The 26,473-nt window shown below is 38.1% G+C and overlaps 1 long non-coding RNA gene across 1 annotated transcript in view; it reads left to right on the top strand.

Annotated features, from left to right (window-relative positions):
• The window catches only part of LOC107976352 (uncharacterized), a 519,171-nt gene extending 498,575 nt beyond the window's left edge, over positions 1–20,596 (top strand). Inside the window, exon 6 of the long non-coding RNA XR_008536779.2 lies at positions 20,475–20,596. This is a non-coding gene — a long non-coding RNA (uncharacterized LOC107976352). The remainder of the gene's footprint in view (positions 1–20,474) is intronic.
• The last annotated feature ends 5,877 nt before the right edge of the window (positions 20,597–26,473 follow it).

The raw sequence follows: 26,473 nt of genomic DNA, 5'->3' as shown, positions 1-26,473 counted from the left end.
GTCAATTGTATGTGGTGAGTCACTTATTTCTCTATGTTTTCAAGGTTTTCCTTTTTGATTATAATGTTTCAGCGTGGGCCTTCTTTCGTTGTTTCTAATTTTGTTCTGTTGTGTGTGTGTGCTTCTTTGATATTTATGTCTATCATCAAAGTTGGAAAGTTTTGAGCCATTATTTCTTTAATAATCTCTATGTCTCTTTATCTCTCTCTTTTCCTACTGGAATTCCCTCGATGTGCATCACATCAATTATGCTTGATGATATTCCACAAGTTTCTTAGACTCTGTTCACTTTTCTACAACTTTTTTCCCATATATTCCTTAGACTCAATAATTTCAACTGTTCTATCATCAAGTACACTAATTCTTTATCTGTATGCTAACAGCAGCCTTTGAATCCCTCTAGTAAATTTATTATTTCAATTATTATGCTCTTTAACACTATAATTTCTTTTTGGTTTCTTCTTTTTCTTTTATTGATATTTTCATGTTGTTCATATATTATTGTCTTGACTTCCTTTAGTTCTTTGGACACTTTTAAGACAGCTATTTAAAAGTCATTGTATACTAGGTCTGCCATATATTTCTTCTTGGGGAATGTTTCTGTGTGTGTGTGTGTGTGTGTGTGTGTGTGTGTGTGTGAAACTTTCCTGTTTCGTTGTATAACTTGTGATCGTATTGCATGTGATGTCCGTGCTTTTCCAATATATGCAGTGACTTTTAAATGTTCTAGTCTTTAAAGTCTATGTATTAGAGTTCTCTAGAGGGACAGAACATATATATATATTTATATCTATATTTATTTATATATAATATATAAATATATATAATAGTTATTAGTTATGTGCTTTATATATATTAGTTCTGTGCTTTGTATGTATTAGTTCTGTCCCTGTCTAGAGAAAAAAATATGTATTTGCTATTAGTTCTGTCCTTTATATATATATTTTTATATATATATAAATTATATATTATATATATAAGGGGAGTTCTGTGCTTTATATATATATACATATGTGTGTGTATATATATGTGTGTGTGTATATATATATATGTGTGTATATATATAAAGGGGAATTTATTAAGTATTAACTCACATGATCACAAGGTTCCACAATAGGCTGTCTGCAAACTGAGGAGTTAGGAGAGCCAGTTTGAGTCCCAAAACTGAAGAACTTGGAGTCCAGTGTTCTAGGGCAGGAAGCATCCAGCACAGGAGAAAGAGGTAGAATGGGAGGCTAGATCAGTCTCATCTTTTCACATTTTTCTGCCTGCTTTTCATATTCTAGCCATGGTGGCAGCTGATCAGATGGTGCCCACCCAGATTAAGGGTGAATCTGCCTTTCTCAGATCACTGACTCAAATGTTAATCTCCTTTGGCAACACCCTCACAAAAGCATCCAGGATCAATATTTTGTATCTTTCAATCCAATCAAGTTGACACTCAGAATTAACTATCACAAGTCCACCCCTTGTCAACTTAAACCCATACACATCTTCTGGGATCATAAATAATCTTCAAATATGGTGAATAATAAGATCATAATTACACCTAACATAATAAAACTGTACTTCATACAACCAGAAATGTACCAGTCCCCAACTTTTTGTTACATAAAGTTAACAATACTTAAATGCTGATAAGAAGTCAATAAATCTTATGTCATATGATAAAGGAGAAAGGAAATAAAATGAAGATATTTTCTTAGTACAAGTGTATACATGCACAAACATGTTTTCACAAAAGAAGGAGGAAATACTCTTAATGTGTACAGTCCTCGTTTCTGCAGCTGGTAATGATGACTACCTTCTTCTACTACCCATTCTGTACTCCCTTTGCCATCAGCTAGTATCTCAGCAGGTCATGTTTTTTTTTCCTGGTGGAGTATCCAAACCTTCATTCCTGAAGGGTCTAGGACATTTGTAGTTCTGCCTGAATTGGGCTGTTGTAGTTTCCCATTGACCTTAATCACGGGGAATGGTAATACTAAGAGACCCCTAATGGATCTCCTATATTCTATGCATACTCATCCTAACCTCCATTGCGGAGTAGTAGACTGATTTAATCTTGAGAGTCTGGGTCAATCACCCCAGCTAGGACTGTAACTCCCTTCTTAGCCTGTTGACTTAAACATAGGAGGAGCCGAAAGTGTCCAGGTGGCAATCTTAACTTCCAGTTTAATGGAATCATTGTGTCTCCTGGTGGCAGCATTCCGCCATCTGGAACTAACACCTCTAGGCCAGCAGAAAGTAATGCCATGGGAACAGGAATCAAAAATTTTGCTAGTGGAAACTGCAGAGGAGGGTTAGAGAGAATTTTATTTTTTTATTTTTATTTTTTAAGGAGTTATTTATTTTATTTTATTATTATTATACTTTAAGTTTTAGGGTACATGTGCACAATGTGCAGATTAATTACATATGTATATGTGTGCCATGCTGGTGTGCTGCACCCATTAACTCGTCATTTAGCATTAGGTATATCTCCTAATGCTATCCCTCCCCCCTACCCCCACCCCACAACAGTCCCCAGAGTGTGATGTTCCCCTTCCTGTGTCCATGTGTTCTCATTGTTCAATTCCCACCTATGAGTGAGAACATGCGGTGTTTGGTTTTTTGTCCTTGCGATAGTTTACTGAGAATGATGATTTCCAGTTTCATCCATGTCCCTACATTAGAAGTAGTTAAATTGTGGGAATGTCATGCTATAAATAAGACACCACTCTGACATGACTTGAGTCCCACTTTGTCTTTAGCTTTTGTTTTGTTTTAGTGTAAATACTCTTATTGGTGTACTATCTTCTGGGCAGGTGCAGCCGCTCACACATTCACTGTCTTGAAAAGGAGCCACATTAGAACAAGTTGCAGGGTTGGAGGGTCCACATTCTTTGTAGATATGTTGTTCTGGACATCTGTGTGTTTCTGGAGAAATATAAAAATATGTGTACATGGATATTAGAGGAAATTAAATGTAATAAATACACACTCCTCTAAGGAGGAGCTTTTCAAATGGAATTCTTTGAGTATGAGTTACAAGGTAGAAGTCAGCCTTTAAAGGTACTCAGTACAACTAAATTATGCCAATTTCTTGTGCATTACTTTATGATACAATATCTAATTTACAGGAAATATATATTTTCTGTAATTTCATTTCATCATAAGTTGAAATTTATATTCTACTTGTATTGTGAGGATTGACTTAAGCATATGTGGAAAGTATGTTTATATATGAAGCTTGTATTTACATTTTATTAATCTTTTTGAAAGAAAATGATAGTACTAATCAGTATACATTTGATAAATTGTTCAGTTATTTTTTACAGAATTTACTCATGGTTTTCAGTGACTTTTTTTGATTGTAATGAGTACAACATTTTAAATTAGATCTTAACACAAAGCACTGCAATTTGAGGTGAGTCACATCACCTAAACAAACCTGTTTCCTTGTAAGTACATGTGACAAACGAGACTTCATCATCTCTAGGATCCCCTTCCAGGGCTTAGAATCATTTGAGATTACATTGCAACAGCTTAACTTCAAAGTACTGTATACCTACATATCAAACCTGCATGTTGTGCACATGTACCCTAGAACTTAAAGTATAATAAAAAAAAAAATTTTGCTAGTGGATCACTAGGGGCAATGGTGAGTGGTGCCACTTCCACTTCCATCCCTTGATTCCTGGACCCGTGAATTCAGTGATGGGAGAAACAGTACCATATATTGGATGCTGATGCAGAGCATATATGGCCTTCTGCAGAATTTTGCCCCAGACCTGCAAAGTATTTTCACCTAGTTGGCACAGTAATTGTGACTTCAAAAGGCTATTCCACCATTCTATCAATCCAGATGCTTCAGGGTGATGCGGAACATGGTAAGACCACTGAATTCCATGAGCATGAGCCCACTGCTGCACTTCTTTAGCTGTAAAGTGAGTGCCTTGGTTAGAAGCAATGCTGTATGGAATACCATGATGGTGGATAAGGCATTCTGTGATTCCATGGATGGTAGTCTTGGCAGAAGCATTGCATGCAGGATAGGCAAACCCATATCCAGAGTAAGTGTCTATTTCAGTGAGGACAAACCTCTGCCCTTTTTAGAAGAAAAGATGTCCAATATAACAACCTGCCGCTAGGTAGCTGGCTGATCACCCCAAGGACTGGTGCCATATTGGGAGCTCAATGTTGGTCTCTGCTGCCGGCAAATTGGGCACTCAGCAGTGGCCATAGCCAGGACAGCCTTGATGAGTGGAAGTCCATGTTGCTGAGGCCATTTGTAACCTCCATCCCTGCCACCATGGCCACTCTGTTCATGGGCCCATTGGGCGATGACAGGGGTGCCTGGAGAAAGAGGCTGAGTGGTGTCCACAGAACTGGTCATCATATCCACTTGATTATTAAAATCCTCCTCTGCTGAGGTCACCCATTGGTGAGCACTCACATAGAATACAAACATCTTCACAGTTTTTGACCACTCAGTGAGATCCATCCACATACATCTTTCCCAAATTTCTTTATCACCAATTTTCTAATCATGCTTCTTCCGAGTCCCTGATCATCCAGCCAAACCACCGGCTACAGCCCATGAATTAGTATATGATCACACATCTGGCCATTTCTCCTCCCATGCAAAGTACACAGCCTTCTCTGTGATTCACCAGTGAGGGTCTGCCAAAGGCCCCAAATAGCTTCATTATCTGTCACTGACACCTGAAGCACCATTGAATCTGCTGGATCATGTGGCCCAAGTGGTAGAGCAGCTTGCACAACAGCCTGGACCTATTGCAGAGCCTTCTCCTGTTCTGGACCCCACTAAAACTGGCAGCCTTTCGGGTCACTCAATAAATAGGCTGGAGTAACACAAGATGAGGAATGTGTTGCCTCCAAAATCCAAACAGGTTCACAGGGCTTTATGCCTGTTTCTTGGTTGTTGGAGGGGCCGAATGCAGCAACTTATCCTTTACCTTAGAAGGAATTTGTCAAAAGGCCCCACACAACTGTACCCCTAGAAATTTTACTGAGGTAGAAGGTCCCTGAATTTTATTCGGATTTATTTTCCATCCTGTGGCATGCAAATGTCTCATCAGTAAGTCCAGTGTTTGCTACTTCTTGCTCACTGGATCCAGTCAGCATAATGTCATCAATGTAAAGGACCAGTGTGATATGTTGCAGAAGCGAAAAACGATTGAGGTCTCTCTGAATAAGATTATGACGCAAAGCCAGAGAGTTGATATACTCCTGAGGTAGGATAGTAGAGGTGTATTTCTGGCCTTGCTAGCTGAAGGCAGATTGCTTCTGGTGGTCCTTATGGACAGGAATGGTGAAAAAGACATTTGCCAAGTCAGTGGCTGCATACCAGGTACCAGGAGATATGTTAATTTGCTCAAGCAATGAAATCACATATGCTATTGGAATCACCACAGCTGCAATTGGAGTCACCACTTGGTTAAGCTAATAATAATCCACGGTTATTCTCCAAGATCCATCTGTCTTCTGCACAGGCAAAATAGGAGAGTTGAATGGGGAAGTGGTGGGAATCACCACCCCTGCATCTTTTGATTCCTTGATGTTGGCACTAATCTCTGCAATCCCTCCGGGGATGAGATATTGTTTCTGATTGACATTTTTCTAGCTAGAGGCAGGTCTAATGGCTTCCAAGTGGCCTTTCCCACCATAGTACCCCTCACCCTACCAGTCAGGGAGCCGATATGGGGTTCTATCAGCTGCTATGTATGTCTGTGCCAATTATGCATTCTGGCACTGGAGAAATAATCACAGGATGAGTCTGGGGGTACACTGGACACACTGTAAGTTGGACCTGAGCTAAAACTCTATGAATTATTGGACCTCCGTAAGCCCCTACTTTAACTGGAAGACCACAATGATGTTTTGGGTCCCCTGGAATGAATGTCAGCTCAGAGCCTGTGTCCAGTAGTCCCTGAAATGTCTTTGTCCTTTCCCTAATGGACAGTTTTCCTTGGTAAAAGGCCAGAGGTCTCGTTGAGGAAGGATGGGAGAAAGATTGACAGCATAAATTTTTACTAATGTAGTGGTGTCCTTTCTTAAGGGGACCCGGCCTCCACTTTATTCAAGGGGTTCTGGCTCTGTAAACTGGCTCAAGTCTGGAAATTGATTGAGGGGCTGTGATTTTCTGTTTTTATAATTCAAATTAATCTTTTGTCCATTCGACCTAGAAGTTTTCTGCTTGTATTAATTAAGTAGGAATGCAGCTTCCTATTAATTTCACTTCTAGGAACGCTGTGATTAATTAGCTAATGCCAGAGCTCTACACAAGTCAGACTATTCTGATTCCCACTTTGCCTCTGCTGTCCATTACGGTAGCTATGCCCACCATGCCTTTGATGGTTGAGTGCTGCCACTTAGTCCCTGCCACCTCAGGATCTAATTATTCCCATTGTATTTAAATTTTGTGGTTGAGTGACCACGGTTCCCACTGTTAGATTTGACATACAGAGAAGAGCAATTACTGGGCTCTTCAAAGATGCAGGTGCTACCCTCATACATCTATTTTGCAACACATTAGTCAAGAGTATATCTTCAGGACCCTCCCAGTGGGAAGAGTATACCAATCTCCCTAAGCGTTTGGATCCCTTCCTCTACATTAAACCAAGGGAGATCAGGCATTTCCAGCTCATTCACAATGGGCCATCTTTTAATCCATATTTCAGCTAACAAAGCATATAAACTATTAGAACCTCTTTAACTCCCCATGCTGTAACATTAAATGCAGAGTCCCTACTTAGTGGATGCAAATCAATAAATTCAGGCTGATCCAACTCTATGTTCTTCCTCCATTATCCCACACCCTTAATATGCATTCCCATGCCTGTTCTACAGATTTCTGGGAAACAGAAGCAGTTCAAAGTTAGAAAACTCAAGCAGTTCTTTTTGAGTATAGCACACCTCCTCATGGGTCACACTCTCAAACTCACCTCTTGGGGCCTGCCGAGACTTTAGTTATAGGTCTAAAAGCAAACAGGGGTGTTGTGGGTGGTTCCCAAGGAGAACTGACATTATCTTTCCTGGCAACTGCCTCAGAGAAGGCCATCACTGTTGTCTCAGGCAGCGCAGGGTTTATTTCCTCAGGCAAAGGTGAAAAGGTTGATGGCAGCATGGGTCAAAGAGGGGATGTTGCCACTACTGGGGATGGGGAAGCTGTTTCTTCTGGCAAAAATGTTCATCAGAGTTACAAACTCAGTGTCCCCAGCTTCAGCAGGGTCCTCCCACACATCCCCATTACAAGTTGCTGGGTCCCATTCTTTTCCAATCAATGCCCTTACTATAACAGTAGATACCTGGTGAGGCTGTGCATGCACCTTTCATTGCAGGTCAGCCACTCACATGATAAGAGTTTGTGTCTGTTTTTCCACAATTTCAGCTCTTTCTCTACAGGAGATAAGACTCTCACTCAGGGCAATCTTAGCAGATGTCAGGCTCAGCATCTACTTCTGAAGCTAGGAGATGGAATCCTGAGTTCATCATTGTCTTTCATCACTTTGTCCACTGAACTTAGGAGCAACCAACCAGCTTCATTATGTTCCTTGGTTCTTCACATATGGTCAAAGTTATTATGTATGGAGTCACTAAACTCCTTGCCACTCATGAGCAGTGAATCACGAGTGTCAAATGCATTTATTTTGCATAACTCTCTAAAGAGTTAATGCCAGTGACTATCAGTGTTCTCCATACTATTAGAAGTAGAGGCCTTAACATTTTGGGGTCTAATCATATTAAGCAGCCAACTCCTAAAACCCCAGAACCAATGAAAGAACTCCATTCTTTATATTCTGTTCCTCTAGAACCACTCCTGTACCAAAAACTCCTCTCTCTCTCTCTCTCTCTCTCTCTATATATATATATATATATGAGTTTACTAAGTATTAACTCACAGGATCACGAGGTCCCACAATAGGCTGTCTGCAAACTGAGGAGTAAGGAGAGCCAGTCCAAGTCCCAAAACTGAAGAACTTGGAGTTCAATATACCAGGGCAGGAAGCATCCAGCATGGGAGAAAGATGTAGGCTAGGAGTCTAGGCTAGTCTTGTCTTTTCACAGTTTTCCACCTGCTTCTTATATCTAGCCATGCTGGCAGCTTATCAGATGGTGCCTACCCAGATTAAGGGTGGGTCTGCCTTTCCCAGCCCACTGACTCAAATGTTAATCTCCTTTGGCAACATCCTCATTGACACATCCAGGATCAATACTTTGCATCCTTCAATCCATTCAGGTTGACACTCAGTATTAACTATCACAGCTAGAAAACTGGGCTTGATGGAATTGTCTATCAGAACATCTATGTTTTGTGATTTTAGAGTGGTTGGACTGCCTACATGGTAGCTCAGTGCTTTCATAGAGGGTGTTCCAAGGATCAGGGAGTAACATATTATTTTCCCCGAGGCCTATGTATGAAAATAGCATTGTATCACGTCTCCTGCACTCTTTTAGTCAAATCAGCCATACAGACAAACCCATATTGAAAGACAGGAAACTCCAACTCTGAGTAGATGCAAAGAGTCTGTGGCCATGTTTAATCAACCACATGTGTCTACTAAGTATTATAGTTTCTGGTTTTCTGGTATCCTTATGGTTTCTTAAATTTATCCACTCCGCTCATCCCCACTGGCACATTCTTACTCCAGCTTTCATAACACGTAACTTAATTAAGCTACATTGTAATCAGGGTCAACTTGTTGAAACCATTCAATGGTTCCTAATAGGGAAATATCAATTGTTGGCAAAGTATACCACTGCATCTATGATCTTGCTGCTGCTTAGTTACCCAATGCTATTTCTTGATTTGTCACCCATCCCCAAAATTTACCCTAATCTTCAGACTGGATAAACTATTGAAAATTCTATGAAGAAAACAATTTGCCTTAACCACTTATCTCCACTTATCTTTGAAGATTTTGTTCCAGTATGACTTTTGTTTGAAGTCTTTACTGAACACTCCTCCATTCTTAGGTAAATTGACCACTTCCTTTTTCATACCCCATGGCTCCTTGTAATTGTTTCTAGCATCAGTATTTATTGGCATTTATCTTTACACAACTGTATGCACTTGTCTTTAAGCACATTAAAAGTAATCACTCTATTACTGTGTCTTGGTCAGATTTGTAATCGCCTGCCTCATTTGGTCCCTTCATTGACACCTAAGAATTTTTAGTTAGGTAAATAAATATAGAATAATGAGAGAACATGTCTTTCCCCTTCATATTGAGTCAAATAGATAGACTGCCAGGAAACAAACACACAGTGAAGAAGAAAATGTAAAAAACAAAATTCAGATATTGAGAAAGAATACAAAATTCAAGACAAAGTATAAGACTTGGGCTAAAATACTGACCTCAGAATGTGAATAAGAATGAACAACATCTTAAACTTTTTCAACAATGAAGGCCTCTGGCAAGAGCTAATTTAAGAGTCAATCACTTATTGTCCAAGTTAAGTTATAAATCAAGGAATCTCTAAACCAAAATGAACATGCATTTGTATTCTATGTAAACAATGAAAATGATTCAAATTAGTCTACTAGGTTATTATGTTTTGAAAGCAAAGGACAAGTACCTGCATCCCAAGAAGCTTAGATAAAAGAAATACAAGATGGAATCTATTGTAAAAAAGTGTAATTCAGCTTCAGGGACAACTGGCACTAAGGACTTGAAAAATACCAGAACTCTCCTTTTTCTTCCAGTATCTTAAACCTGATTTCTTTCTGAGTATACTTCATTTTCTCAGGTCTGCTCTATGTTGGATAGGAAATGGGGCCCCTAGTAGACCCCATCTTTCTTCATAACACCACCTATGGGAGAGAGTATAACTTTTTTTTCTATCTTTCTCTCTCATGCTAAGTGCACAGATCCTGAAAATCTTTCAACAGGTACAATTTATACACATGCTCACTGTAAGATGAATATTTAGGCTGGGGGTAAGGATGAACTGTGCTGTTTTACAGAACTTAATTCAAATGTACACTATGAGCTGATCAATAATGGAAAGAAAGACAGGCTCCAAAGAAAGATTATATTTATTAAAATCATGCATAGTGGAAGCAAACTTTTCCACCAAAGGAAAATTACTGTTATAGAAAGACAACAACTGATATACACTACATATCTTGTATCTGCTAGAAAATCAATTTGGCTGATACAATAAGAGAGATACAAAGAAACAACTTCAATAAAATTTATTTTTTTCTCCTCTTCATAATAAAATTGCAGTGATAAGCAGCCCAGCATTGTAATGTGGTATCATGATGACCTAATTGACCATGGCTGCTTACATCTTTCTGTTGTGTTTTCTTATTATGTAGTTTGCATCTGCAAGCTCTTTTCACACCCTCAAGATGATCGCTGGAGGTCCAGTATTTATGCATGTAATTCATGCTGAATGAAGGGAGAAATTAGCAAGAGAAAAAGAAGGAATTTGTTACCAGAGACATATTTAGGAGCTTTCACAAAAGACTTACCTAATGATGGAAAATTTTTAGCTAGGTTCGTTGTGATCTTCTAAGAACATAGGGAATCCATAATAAAAGAAATACCATAAGAATGGATAGTGGACAAGCCACTAGCCATCTCTGCTGCATGTCCCAGTTTCTCTGATAAGATTTACCATAAAGCTTACAACATAAAGTTTTATATCAAGAAGTAAGAAATACATTTTAAGTAAATTTTATATTGGATATAAAACAAGTCACAACTTTAATCATAATTCTAAAATATCATTTTGTCATTCTAAAATATTCACAGTCTGAGTTCTTTCTCTTTTTCTTAGACGAGGTAAATCAAATCAATATTTTCTACTATTGGCAAATAGTAGTCCATAATCATGAACATGTGTATGTGTGCAAGAAAGGCTAAATACCAAGAGAACTGTATATAAACTTGATTTTCCAAAATTATTCCTTCAACACCTTTTATGAAGATGGATGCAAACTACCCTGCAATTTCTATATTTTTCTCTTCCAATTAGGAAAGGAAAAGCTACATGAAACATGACAGCTTTTGTGCCAACAAGTGTGTTTTTTATTTTAGATTTTATTATGCTCATTTAGAGACACAAAAATTTTGCTTATAAACATTTCCAAATGTCCTGCAAATACTGAAACTTGGGGGTGATATTTGAAAATACCAATAAAACAGATTTTGTATATGCCATGTTCTTTAATAGAAAATTGTTAAAAACATTCTGGATCCAAAGGAAACTGATTTTTAAGGCATTTGTTTATTGATATGTCACTGCCTCTTAAAGCTTATAAATAATAGGATCAGCTATTACAGAAATCATCATGCCTAAAAAATATGTCAAGTCCTTCCGAGTTGCCTAACCTCCAAAAGAATCAGCATTCTGACTATTAACTGAGTTAAACTTTTCACAGTGATTAATTTGTCAAATACCTAGACAGAAGAAAGTGACATGATGGTTTTCAAGCTACAGGCTACAATCACGTATTTTGCAAATAATCGTACCTCAGAAAAATATACTTTTTGGCAGGAACATCATGATTTAGAGCGAATGCATTCCACTACAGGGGATGGGGAGGAAGGATTCGTATAGTTATCCTTTCATGAGTAAATTGGCACCAATTCCAGGAAAAATTAGGCTTGCATGCTGAAAAAAGGAGTGAAAGTTTTCTATCTGCCAATCTCATAACCAAAAGAGTTCACTTACATTCACAATTTTTTTCCTATGGATTGACAATGCTGTCCTCAGATTAAACTCTAGTGGAAAAGGATAAAGAAGACCTTATGTAAAACCTTGTCAAACAATGTTGATGTGTTTCTAGGTATGTTTTGAGTGTGTGTGTGTGTGTGTGTGTGTGCATATGCATAGGCAGAGTTGAGTAAGCAGAGTTTGAATATCAATGGTGACAACCTTCTGAAGTAAATTCCCCATTGTTGTTTGTCTTTCCTTTATTCTCTTCTTCCTTAGCTGCCAAGCATTTTTATGGCACAGGCAACATTTTGACTTCAAGAGCCTGTAACTCTAAAGGAGGGAAGCCTTCTTTCTAATTGGAAGAGCTGTGGTTCCAAGAGTGTTGTGCATATCCATGTTGTTTTTCTTTCTTTCTGACCTCTCATTGTTTGTCCCAGAGTTGTAGGAAAGTACACAGAAGATCAGGGTAAAGTCCTACCTTTCTGGCCGGAGAACCAAAAAGATGATCCCAGTGTGCCAGAAAATACCAGAGAGGTTGTGGAGAGAAAGAAGCTTGGAAAAGTGCTCCCCTTTTGAAATTCTTTACTTACCCTTTATTCATGTATCCATTGAGCTGACCCTATGCAGCCTAGGTTAGACTCTGAGAATGGAACTTAAATAAAGATTACTGGTCAGATTACAGATTATCCATGGGGAAAGAGATTTTCCTCAAAGGCAAGAGAAACTGGGAGTCAGAGTACAGGGGAATGCAGAAGAAGGCATCCTTGAGGTCCAGACCAGTGAATCATTCTGCTTCCTCTGGTATTTGAGAGAGGAGGGTATAGGGGTTGGGTACAACTGGATATAGTGGAATTACTGCCTCATTGATGAGTCTAAGATCTTGCACTAGTCTCCACTGACCATTTAGTTTTTATACTCCTAGAATGGGGGTGTTGCAGGGATTGCTGAATTTTCTTACTAAGCCTTGAGCTTTTAAATGTCTAACAATGTCCTGTAATCCTTTATGATCTTCAGACCTTAAGGGATATTGCCTTTGATAAGGAAAAGTGGTGGGATCTTTTAGCCTGATTTGGACTGGGCGGGCATTTTTTTGCCCTTCCGAGTTGTCCTTTCAATGCCCAGACTTCAGGGTTGATTCTCTCCTGAAGTAGGGGACAAGAAATGGGTAACTTTTTCCTCATATTCATGTAGATCAGCTCTGGCTAATATGTCCCTCCCTAATAAGGGTGTGGGATTTTTAGGCATAACAAGAAAGGCATGTGAAAAAAGCAAAGTCTCCCAATTACAACTGAGGAAGTGGGAGAAATACCTGGTTACAGGCTGTCCCAGGATTCCTCGGATGGTAACGTACTTTGAGGACAGCCATCGGGGCAGGAGATTAACACTGAGAAAGCTGCGCCAGTGTCCAGGAGGAAGTCAATTTCCTGGCCCTCAATGGTTAAATGTACCCAGGGCTCAGTGAGGGTGATGGCATGAGCTGGTGCTTGCCCCGGACACCCTCAGTCCTGTTTTTGGATCATCTGGTTTGGGGCTTCTGGCCAAGACAGCCTTTGTCCTCTGGGGCAGTGGGCCTTCCAGTGATTGCCTCAGCATAATGGACATGGGCGAGGGGGCAGCTTATGTCTTGTTGGACAATTTTTTAAAGTGTCCTTGCAAACCACACTGATAACCAGCCCCACTGGGTGATTGGCCTGTTCCATTTTCTGTCTTCTCTGAACCACCAAAGTTTGTTTGTCTGAGGGCCATGACTAAGGCTGTGGCCTTTCTCTGATCTCACTTTTCCTTTTTGGCCTGTTCCGCTTGGTCCCTATTATAGAGCACTGAGGTTTCCAGGTTTAATAATGCCTCCAGATTTTGTTCAGGGCCCAAGGGTCGCTTTTGGATCTTTCTCCTGATATCTGCAGCTTATTGGGTAATAAACTTATCTTTGAAGATCAATTGACTCTTGAGGGAGTCAGGTTACAGGGGAGTATATTTTCTTAAGGCCTCCCATAGCTGCTTGAGGAAGGCAGAAGGATTTTCTTCCTTTCCTTGAGTTATGGTGGACATCATTGAATAATTCATGGGCTTTTTCCTAATTCTCCTTAGTCCTTCTAGAACACAGGTCAACAGATGTTTGCAACTCCAGTTCCCATCATCTGAGTCAAGGTCCCCATGGGGATCCATAATGGGGATGGCTTGCTGACTGGTAGGGAATTTGTTCCTTTCCAGGTATCTCCAAACTCTTGGGCTGCAACTAAAGCTGCATTCTTTTCATTAAAGGCCAGGGTTTGATCTAACAATAGCATGACATATCTCCAAGTGAGGTCGAAGGTTTGCCCTAGACCCTGTAGAGCATCTATATACCTATCAGGATCATCTGAAAACTTTTCCAGATCTACCTTGATCTGTTTTAAATCAGAGAGGGAGAAGGGGACATGTACCCGAGTTGGGCCAAATTCCCCTCCCCCTACAGCTTGAAGGGGACATAACTGACAGCCCAGGAGTTTTTGTGGTCCTTTGGAGATTTCTTTGCTTGTTTCCTTCTGGGTGAGGGAGATTAGAGGAGGCTTATCATTAATAGGAAGGGGAGCTATAGGGAGGCTAGGATATGGAGGTAAGCTGAGAGGTCCTCTTGTGGGATGTAAATTGCAAGCTTTGCATAGTTGTGGATTCTCCTTCAATGAAAAGAAAGCTTGGACATAGGGTATTTCACCCCATTTGCCTTACCTCTTACAGAAAAGGTCAAGCTGCAGGATAGTATTATAATTTATACTTCCCTCAGGTGGCCATTTTTCCCCATCAGAGAGAATATTGGGGCCAGGCTGTAGTGCAGAAAAAAGTGAGCTGCCTCTTTTTCAGGGTTTGCTGGTCAAATTGGTCCCAATTGCTTAGGATGCGTTTCAAGGGTGAGCCTGTTGATGCCTAAGTGTTTCCCATGTGAAAGGAAAAAATTGCCCATGGTTTTGGTTTGTTTGTTGTTCCCCCCTTGCCCAAGAACCCGCAACGGTCCCTGGACCCTGCTGATTGGAATAGTTGCGCTCACTGACACAGCAGCAGAAACACTAGTTTTCCTCCTAGACAACAAGGAGGACCAAGAAAGGTCGGATTTAGTGGCCCTCACTGATGCATTCTCAAAAACCTGTTAGAGTCCTAAGCATTTTCTCCTGTTAGTATTGGGACTTTACCCCTGTTGTATAAAGATGATATGCCTCAAAAATGGAGTGGAGGGCCATACCCTGAGGGAGGGAAGGGATCTCCAGGGTTGGAAGAGTGATGCCTTTTGTCCTCACTTCTCATCATACAAATAGGAAGGATATCATTTCTGGGGCTCCCCATATCCTAGCTTCGGAAATAGCCTTTGTTAGGCCTGCTAGTCTGAGGAGGGATCCTAAAATTCCAGATAGTCCCCTCCAAACTGGGGTTTTGGGCAAAAATTATGTCTTTCTGACTGGTGAGACTGGCTGCCTAAAGAAAGGAACAGGGTCCCGAAATTTATACTAGAAATCATTCTTATAGGAGAAACTAGAAAAGCACCAGAAACAGGGAGTGGTTTTTAGAAGTGGGACTAGCCTTGGAGAAGAGAGGTGGGAGGAAGTTTGTCTGACAGGCGTTAGGACCCAGGAGGCAAGGGTCAGTATAGATAGGATAGATGGGTGAGTCTCACTTGGGCGACATGACTTTGAGAGTTCTGCTCATGGCTGCAGGGTCAACCAACTCTTTGTTGGGACCCCGGAGCTGAATGGGTTTCCTCTCTGTCAATCCTCATCTCAGCCCAGAAGTACAGAAAAAGCGGAAGCTGGTTCCAGACAAACCAACACTCTCAATTTTGAAGAGTCGGGGGTTGTTAGACAGCCCTTTCCCAGAAAGCCTGACACCTGTGTCTTTAGTCCGGCGATTGCGCTAGTCACTTTTAACTGGCCAACAGGTGCCCAGTGTTTAGCCCCCAAATTCTAAGGAAAAATAGGACAGAATAGCAAGTGAAAGGGGTGCAGTGGTACTCACTGCTTGGAGATAGTCCCATCTGGGTTGCCAAGATATGTCCAGAGTTGATTCCTTCTGGTGGGTTCATGGTCTTGCTGACTTCAAGAATGGAGCCCCGGACCTTCGCGGTGAGTGTTACAGCTCTTAAAGATGGCATGGACCTGAAGAGTGAGCAGCAGCAAGATTTATTGTGAAGAGCAAAAGAACAAAGCTTCCACAGCATTGAAGTGGACCCAAGTGGGTTGCCGCTGCTGGCTGGGGTGGCCAGCTTTTATTCCCTTATTTGTCCCCACACACATCCTGCTGATTGGTCCGTTTTACCGAGTGCTGATTGGTCTGTTTTACAGAGCACTGATTGGCCCATTTTACTGGGTGCTGATTGGTCCATTTTACAAACCTCTAGCTAGCCACAGAGCACTGATTGTTGCATTTTTACAGAGTGCCAATTGGCGCATTTTACAAACCTCTCACTAGCCACAGGGTGCTGATTGGTGCGTTTTACAATCCTAGCTACAGAGTGCTGATTGGTGCATTTTACAATCCTCTTATAAGACAGAAAAGTTCTCCAAGTCCCCACCTGACCAAGAAGTCCAGCTGGCTTCACCTCTCACTTTCTTCAAAATGAAATTTAAATCATCTAAAATTATCAAAAATAGCCATTTAAAGAGTCTGAAATTGATCAAAGTTGTGTAGCAAAATGTGAAGCATTTCTTCAAGAAAACGAAGCCTCAATAAGAACAGTGGGAGTCTGTGACTTTTTAGTCTGAGTCTACTCTCAACCATCCCCAACCCCCAGATCCAGATCCATGACACAAGTGGTACCAAGAAAGCAGAAGGAGACTCACTTTATTTGGAGAAGGATGCTAAACATGACATGACCTGGGGTATTGCCAAAACCAATAGAGATCTCAGCAGCAAATGATCAGGGTAAGCAATAGATTAGCAGATCAGCTAGAAATTTAACAGAGAAACCTGGAGAATAAGACAGTCAAAGCCAGCCTTGATGGAATCCTAAACGGGAAGGTTACGGCATAGACGAGGCTACACAGACACTCAGGAGAGACTGGACAGGGCCTCAACGAGCAAATTCTAGACGGGTAAATGTGAGACCTTGAGAACACAGACAGTAAAATAAAGGCACGTGCTTGTAAACTCCCTGTAATATTGAATTCAATGCTGAGATGGTCTGTTAGTCTAATTTGTATTGATTTTATGTATTACTTTCCATTTTGACACAAATTGACTCAAAGCTATATCATTGTATATCATCTTAAAAATCTAGGTCTTTTAATATTTTTGTTTAAAACAGAAAACTGTTTTTGTATAATTTTAGGGATTATTATTTGTTAGTTGGGCTAGTAAAAACTATCCAATAATGTATATCACCAATTTTTCCTCAGTGTTATAAGTGAACTCTCTCTATCAGAAATAAATTATAGAAACCGAGGACAAATGAAAAGTGACTTGCATAAAAGGGAGAGTGAAACAACTTCACACATGACTTTATTGGAGTTTGTGAAGCAGGGTACTCACATTTTCACGGGGAATAGTTGCAAAATGAGGGGAAAAAAGGAATACTAGATCTGATAACAATAGTTGTCAGAAATTAAAAACTTTATAATAGAATACTACTACAAAAAAGGGATAGTCCAGAGGGTGTCATTCAATGAATACAGGTATTAAAATGTGTGTTTGGGCCCTGTGGTTTCTGACTAGCCAATTCCCTTGCTAACCTGCCTTGTTAACTTCTTGTTTGCTTATCAGTGGGAAATGTTTTTACCTGGAAACTCTTGTCCCTATTTTTCTCTATTACACTTTAAGAGTTTACTTTGATTGGAAATCCTTCCGTAATTCTTGCTTTTGTATTTGTACAGATTGAATGTTTAAAATAGGATATATTTCAGAAAATGTATTGACTGCAAGCTCCTGTATTAGTAGGTAAGGAAACACAGTTGTGACCTTGGGAAGCAGACAGATGTGGGTTTGGAATTCAACTTCACCAATTATGAGTTGTGTTGATACCTCTGAGCTTCGTTTTTCTCATCCACAAAAGGAAATAATATCTATTCTACAGGGTTGTTGTGAGAATTAAATAAGATAAATTATGTATAATGACTAGCACAATTCTTGATAGATAAATGGGAACTGTAATTGTAATTAAAAATAGATGTTGTAGCTCAAGGCTTTCACATAATGGATGTTTTGAAGTGCTGTTTTGTTTACCAGTTCTTTTGAATTTCTTATGCCTTTTTCCAGTGGCAAGACTGTCATCTCAATAGTAGTTATACTATGTCTAAGTAATCTGCATCTTCACTTGCTTGTTCCTCAAAGTATCTAGAGTTTGCCAGTAAATACATTGTATCTATGTACCAAATGAATTCATAAAGACAATAATTATATCCTATAGTAGACAAAAGCTCTCAAATAATGATTATCTAAATCATTGACTCAAAAGTTATGCATGTATGTATACAAACACATACACATATATCTGTATATAGGGGCATAATATAAATGCATTAAAAATTTTGAGTGTATTTATATTTTTATTTTTTTGAACAAACTATGGTCTAAACCCTACCTATAAAGGACAAACACACAATTATGCATTCAAATACCTACATGCACTGGGAATAGTCTCATAATCAGAGGACATCATAGAAATATCTTTGTCTCACAATACTGCTTTCCAACTTGAAGATAGCACTGGAGATGGTTCCACAGCTGTACATGTGGAAGTGAGCCAAGATAGTCTCAAGTGGATAAAGTAATCCAGATGTCACTGCTACTGCTGAGGAGACGTACTCCAGAGGTTGTCATCTGGGCACTACCACTTCCAAAAATATTGCCTTGGCCACAGTTATTGGCTTTCTTGCTGGAAGATGATGGAGCAAGAAAACATTTGAAAGTCTTGCCAAAACAGTTGGAGGCAGCTACAAATGAGTACATATTAATGTAAAAGTCATTGCTCAATTTGCTTTGTCACAATTGTAGTAGTTTGCTTACATATATTAAAATCATCAATGTACTGCATTGCACAATTTCAAATCTTATAAATCTTGACCAGTTATTGGTTGAACTTACTAATGATCTATTTGAAATATGTTGATCTAGGAAGGGCAAGTATTTCAAAACTGAACTTTGAGACACAGATCCAAAAGTGTGATCTCTATCCCTATGTTTCACCAAAGTTAGTATTTGTCTACAGATAATTCATTATATTTATGTCTCCTGTTGTGCTTAACTAACTATATTCCTTGTAGTAAATGTTCAAAACATGCTGTTGAGATGATGTGAAATAGAATGAAGTTGATTACAACTGAATAGAATTGAATTGCTTCTAAGCAATTGGCCCTATGAGTTAGCATTTGGTCTTTGATTGTGCTATGACCCTCACATTGGCAAATATATTTTATTGTTAGTCATTTATAATTTTTTACAAATATTAATATGCAGAAAGAAATAAAAGTGAAAAAAGTGTGGGTCAGGTACCTGAATTAATACACTACCACAGATATACATGATGGTTAATTTCTTTTTTAAGTTAATATTTAATGTGTGAACAAATTACAATAATAATTTTACATATTAAAAATCGACTAATAAATGGAAAAATTAAATACTGCCTTAGAAAAATATGAAAAAGTATATTTTTCTATAAACATGGTGTACCTCACTTTCCTTCATTTATTAATTTATTCAACAAACAGATATTAAACAATTACTTTGTGTAAAATAGTTTCCTAGAAGATAGAAAAACAAATGAGATGGCCCTTTCCTTCCAAGATCCACAAAGGATGATATGTAAGTAAGTATGAGAGGTCCATACATAAAAGGGAATAAATCATAATATGTTATGGTAAGGATAGTGTTGGAAATATGCACAGGAAATCTGCCTGGAGAGAGAGAGGGGGGAAAGATTATGGAAAGATGACACTTGAGCACATTCTTAAAAGAAATGCACATGGGATCAAGATAAGGGGATAAAGAGAACAGAAAAAACATCCCACAGAAGGAAAAGATACATAAACTTGGTAAACACGAAACTGCATATCTAGATCACTAACTTTCTTTTGCATTGTGGTATTAATCAGGTGGTTTTGTTGTTTGGTTTTGGTTTTTTGATACTATGATAAGAATTTAAAATCAAACAATCTTAAGTACAAAGAAACTTCTCACTTTCAAGTTGTTTTCTTTATTTTCACAAAGATTGTAATGAGAACAGAAATCATACAACAATGTATATATACATATATATGTATATGCATGTTTGTATATAAACTGAACTTTGAGATGCAGATGCAAAAGCGTGTACTCTGTTCCTACATGCTTCACCAAAGTTAGTATTTGTCTATAGATAATTCGTTATATTTGTTATCTCCTGTTGTGCCTACAAACTGTATGCCTCATAGTACATGTTCAATATGTGCTGTTGAAATGGTGTGAACTCAACAAAACTGACTTAAACTGAATTGAATTGACTCAATTCATATGAGTCATTTGCTTTCATCCAAACAATGAGAAAGACAATGGCATAAGTATGTATAGAGCCAAGGGCAGAATTCTTTTTCTTCTCTATTATTTCTTGAATTTTGATTTACTGTTTTTAAAAAACAGAATGGTTACATCAGATAATAAAATCAAGACCACAAGTATTCACTTTTTTTCATCTGCATAATACAAGAGGCAGGACAGTGTTCCCCAGAGAGTTCAGTTAGTAACATTTTATGCAGGAGCACTGATTGGCCCTACTCGGGTCATTTGACAATATCTGGATATGTCTTTGAGGCCAAACAGGGGAGCGATATGATTGGTTCACTTTCTCTCTTATATAGCAAACCTCTCTGAGCATAAAGGAATTGATGTTTACTAGAATCATATGGAGATGAGCAGAAACTTCCTCTAAAGAATGAAAAGGCTGATACCCCCCAAAGGAGGAGGTCAAGATGCTGGTCTGGTAAGTATCAAATGTGCCACAGCTTCTAATAAGTGTGGAAATTTTCCATGACATGGAAAATTATTGAAGGGTTTTGTTCAGAGGAGTAGTGTGTGTGTGTGTGTGTGTGTGTGCATGCACGTGTATGTGTGTTTAATATATCAGATGTTCTATAGAAGATTAATTTGATAAGAAAAACAGAAAAAGAAATGAATATTAGGGCCTGTCTCAGTAATCTTGGTGGGAGGTGAGGAGAGATTCTACAGTGACAGTGGCCATAGATGGATATAGATCTAGGGAACATTTCTATAGGTTTAATTCCACTCCCTAGAATTTGGGACTCTTACAGTTACAGATGCCAATTATCAAGAAGATACAGCAATATGTTCAATACACTGGATCCTGAGACTGCCACCTGGCTCATTTGGACTCCTCATCCCACTAAATCAATAGGCAAGGAAGGAGCCACCATAATGGCTGAGATGACTGATCCTGAATAGCAATTAAAAATAGTGTTGTGGGTTGGGCACGGTGGCTCACACCTGTAATCCCAGCACTTTGGGAGGCAGAGGCAGGCGGATCACCTGAGGTTGGGAGTTTGAGATCAGCCTGACCAACATGGAGAAACCCCGTTTCTACTAAAAATACAAAAATTAGCTGGGCGTGGTGGTGCATGCCTGTAATCCCAGCTACTCAGGAGGCTGAGGCAGGAGAATCGCTTGAACCCTGGAGGTGAAGGTTGCGGTGAGCCGAGATCACACTGTTGCATTCCAGCCTGGGCAACAAGAGTGAAACTCCATCTCAAAACAAGCAAGCAAGCAAGCAAGCAAACAAGCAAACAAACAAACAAAACCTAGTGTTGTAGCCACAAAGGGGAATTAGAAGAGTATGTCTGAAAGACAGAATCTTCTCTGGGGGCACAGTTTAGTACTTGCAGCTTACATGGAAAAAATTAAATAAAAGACGGTAGCATTACAAAAAAGTAGGCCAAAAATGAGTGTTGTAAATGAATGAACTTTGTATGAGATTGTTAAATGTCTTAATTTTTGTGAGGGATAGTCTCATTATATTGGATGGAAGAATGATATTGTTTCTATTGCTGATGTTTGGAAGTTAAATCTAGGTAGAACCAGTGCTATGCTGGACTCAGTCTTATTGACATAGTATCATGTTGATATTTTAAAATAGGTCATTGTGGTAGTATTTCTTTTCTTTTCTGTTAAATCCCACACTGCTGTTTGTTCAATGTTAATGAACATATCACTGGATAGACAAAAGTGTATGCTCATTTATACTGTGCTGTGTATTTTTATTGGCAATTTAGAGCATTTTCTTATTTCAAAGTCCTTTAGTCAAAGATGATATGGAGTAGACACATTTCTCTCTAAATCTTCCACTAAGTAGAGTTATAAGCTTTAGACATTGTTTGCAAAGAAGGAGAAAGAGGAAGAAGATGGGAGGAGGAGGAGGATTCTGAGCAATGGAGAGAAGGAATACAGATGCTTTTTGACTTATTATAGGATTATGTCCTGATAAACCCATTGTAAATTCAAAATATTTTAAATCAAAAGTGCATTTAATACACCTAGCCTACTGAACAACATAGCTTCTTAATTCAGCCAACTTTAAATGTGCTCAAAATATTTGTATTAGTTTATTGTTGGGCAAAATCATCTAACAAAAAGCCTATTTTATAATGTATTATTGAATCTTATGTAATTTTTTGAATATTGTACTGACAGTAAAAAACAATGGTTGTAAGGGTACCATTGTAAAGTTGAAAAATTGTAAGACAAACCATTGTAAGTCAGGAATTATCTCTGTATATGCATACATACACATACACACAAACATACACATACATATACACAAATATGTGTGTGTGTGCATGTGTGTGTGTATTCCAGCCAACTTCTTCTCAAGCAACATTATCAAACTAAACTTACAAAAATATAAGATGGAAAAATAATTCAAAAATTTAATATTGTTCTATAAAGTAGTAGAAAATGAGGCATTTAATAATATTTACCATTAAATTTATTGTGAATTTATTTGCCATTTGAATTCAAGTGTTTTCTACCAAAATTTCTTTTTAAAAATGTATTTTTAAAATGTTTGTGCAGGCATTTGTTCACAGTTTCTAATATATAGGCTGAAATAAAATTGAATAACAATCATAAATTCTAATATACAATCTAGACTTAAGCACATTGTTCCCTGTGTGTGATGATGGAAAGCTCAAGTAAAAGAAAGTAAAATTCTTGAGAACAAATTAAATGTGTTGGTTAAAAACACATGATGGAAGACATAGAAGTGAAAAGGGAGACAAAAATCAAATCAATATATTCAGAAATTAGAATATATAATTTAAATTGTTCTACCATCTATATTTCCATGTTTTAAGTAGAATAAACACTTTGGGTTTATTTGTTCAAATGTATTATTGTTTACATTGGAACACCAATTATTGTACTTTAGATAAATTTTTCAGTGAACTCTTTTATAACTATTATCCCAAAGCAGTCTATATCAAAATATCTGCAGTGCTTCTTTAACATTTAGATTCATTGACCCCAAATTCACATCTTTACAAGATTTTATTCATATTAATATTGAGTAAGTATAGCTTTGTATGTTTTGAAAGGTCCAGCCATTTTAGCAGCCAAGAGACACCTTCAAAAGAGATATAGTCTAGAAAATGCATAATTATTTAATGTGGAAGTCATTATATGATTATTTGAACTTTCAAATTGCTATATACTTAATGTAATAGTATTAATGCAATCATGATGACTACATTTTTAAAAAGCATACAGTAAGCCACAGTAGTTTAGTTGAAAGGTCACATGTTAATGTCACAGTAGTCCTACACTGTAGGTAAAAAATAGTATTCTCAATTGTAACAAGTGGAAACAGATTTACATGGATTAAGTCTTCTAGATAACAAGGGGAAGATCAAGCATACCCATCCACGAAGATGTCGATTTCATTCCATTTCCCATGCTCCTAACCAGTATGAATAAGGAAGATGGTAAAATTACCTTGGGGATCATACAAAGAAAAAAAAGACAGCTTTACTTTTATTTACTTATTTAACTTTTACATCCCATTGTAATGCATTAGCATCAACCAAATTACAGCTTCAAATCTGAAACTTTGAAATGGTCATTGGTGACGTCTGCCAGCGTTTCAAACTTTACTTAATCTTGAGAATCCCCAAGATAAGTAATGAGTTTAATTTTCCATGGAATAAACACCCTTCCTTGGTCAAGCAACATAAAGACTAGAATTTGCAAATTTCTTGTAGGTTTGATCTAGCATACATTTTCTTCTCATTATAGAAATGTAGAGAGGCAGTGACTGAAATTTTTGCTTTTACAAATCCTGCCAAATGGTATGCAGAAATTCTATGTGGCAACGGTGCAGTTTCAGTTGTGAACTCCCATGCTTTGAAATTTTAGACTAGAGTATCTTTTGGTGCCTAGGTTAGAAATCTGAAACCCTCATTATTTCTGCATTTGTTAAACTGTGCCTTTTGTTCCACTTGCAGACCAAGCAGTTGCCTTTGATAAAAGTTGATCTATATTCACAGATCTGCTCTGATCTTGGCTTTCTAAATGGTTCATCCTAGGGCACCCTAGAATGTTTGAGAAGATGCTTTTAACTGGCTTTCTTTTTTCACCCTTTAAGCTTGTCTATTTTCATTTACATACCTGAAAATTTCAAATGTCCTATTTGCTTTATTTCCAGGACTGAAATATTTTTGAGACTTTTCTATCATAAAACCTTTGCATTACATATATTTTGTAGGATTTTCATGTACTTACGTCCTGGTTTCAAATAAAAAATCTTATTAATAATTCTCATGAATAGATATATATTAATATGTATACTTACATATGAATATTTGTGGTTGTGTGTGTGTGTTTGTATTTGTGTTGTGTTTGTCTGCGTATTTTGTAAAGAGAATTCGCTAATGTTACTAGTGCTGCAATGACTTTTCCAAACTTGTCTCTTGGCCACAGTAATTTATTCTGCATTACAATGTGTTGATCTAGATTTGTCTGCGGTTTTAGGAGTGACGAAATGATTCTTCAGTGGTACATGTTTTCTATCATGTGATGAAATGCTTCTTCAATGGTACATGTTTTTCTATCTGCTTTTCTAAAACAGAAATATTGAGTATGTTCTACCTATGGTTAATTAAATGTTTTTGTCAAAATAAGAAATTAAAAGGGATGCTTCCATATCTATTTTCTTTGAAAATGTGTTTATTGAAGGATGTAGCCTGTTTCCTAGCTTCTAATGTGTCTCAAAACATTGTTTATTTTCGAATTCCATACATAAACAATTTTGGGGACTAAAAATAATCTTATTCAAAGTATCATGTTATTTTTCTATTTGCAAGCTATTCTCTGCATGCCAACTTTTAATTTATTAGAATTTATGACATTAAATTGGTTATGCCAAATTTTGTCCCCCTGCCCCCCACCCACAGTATTTACATCAGTCTTTTGAATTCTTACATCTACTAGGCATTCTGCCAAAGCAGCTACACTAGAGGATAGGGAGTGGATTTGCTTCTCCAGAATTATATCTCCAGCTTGCCTTCCACTTTTCCAATTCTCATTAGAATATTTACCGTGTATTTCAGATTTCTACCAGTACCTTGAACCCAATATGTGTCCAGTGTAATTCTCTCTCTCTTTTTATCTCTGAGTAGGTGTGGCCTTGGGAGTCTTGCCAAAAGTATGGGAATGGTATGCATACTTCTCAATGCAAGAGTAAAGTTTATTTCCCATGGTGCTTTTCTGCTTCTCTATAAATCAATATTCTGTCTATTTGGCACATTCTGAATTTCCTTCATTGGTTTTACTAACAGGAACCTACGCGAGTAGCTTACTCAGATCTATACGTAGAAATAGGGTAAATGATGGCTATGAAAATATGCTGCTCAGACATTACTTTCTGAGGAATGTAATTGTCCAATGGGCCCTGTTGATGCCTGTATGAATTCACAATTGCATTAGCACTAAGGCCATGTTTTCCATAGCTTTTTCCTGATCAGTGTCTGAACACAGTAGAGGGACTAAGACAGATCCATTCCAGTGAAAAGTATGGCTCCTCCAAGACACAGGTATGTTCCAAGAGCACAAAACCACCCAACTGAAGCATTCCTGGAATTGTGCTGCAATGTGGAGACTCCTCTACTACAATCCCCATTACATCACTCTTTTTTTTTTTTTTTTTTTTTTTACATAGAACTCATATTTATATCATAGGCTGAAGGTTCTCTTTACTTTCTTCTGTTGCTCCTCCATCTCACTTGCATCTTTAATTCCATCTTGTTATCTGCTTCTTGGAGAATCCAAACTAATACAAGTGATAACTAGAATGGTCCAAGAAAACAGGTGGTAAGATGCAGATTTTGAATTTGTTCACTCTTCACAATGCTGATGAAAAGCACCCCATCCTGAGTGGTAACTGGGATATAGTTACCCCCTGACAAAAGATGGTCACCCACTTGCTAAACAGTTCCCTGATTAAGACCTGGAAAACTATGCTGGTGGAGAGAAATGCCTGAAGTTGTAGCTAATTCAGGCATATTGTAAAACATGCCTGGAACTATGCTTGTGAAGAAAGTAGAGTTGCTGGTTCCTGCTAATCTGTATTGATGCCTTGTAGAGAAATGACAAACCAATGGCAATGAACAAATAGACAAAAGCTATGTATGACAGCCAAACCCCTATTTGGTAGCTTACAAAAAGGGCCCTTATCTCCATAGTAAAGGCTGAGCAGCATACATAGATCTACTAGAGTAGAGCAGAGCTCCAGAGACATTTGGAAACTGTGGATGAAACCTTCTGGAAATATGTCCCAGAGAATGTGGCTATGCAG

The sequence above is a fragment of the Pan troglodytes genome, chromosome 7 (assembly GCF_028858775.2).
Source record: "Pan troglodytes isolate AG18354 chromosome 7, NHGRI_mPanTro3-v2.0_pri, whole genome shotgun sequence".
NCBI lineage: Eukaryota > Metazoa > Chordata > Mammalia > Primates > Hominidae > Pan > Pan troglodytes.
Note: the sequence above shows the minus strand (reverse complement) of the source record. Positions and strands in the feature narration are given on the sequence as shown.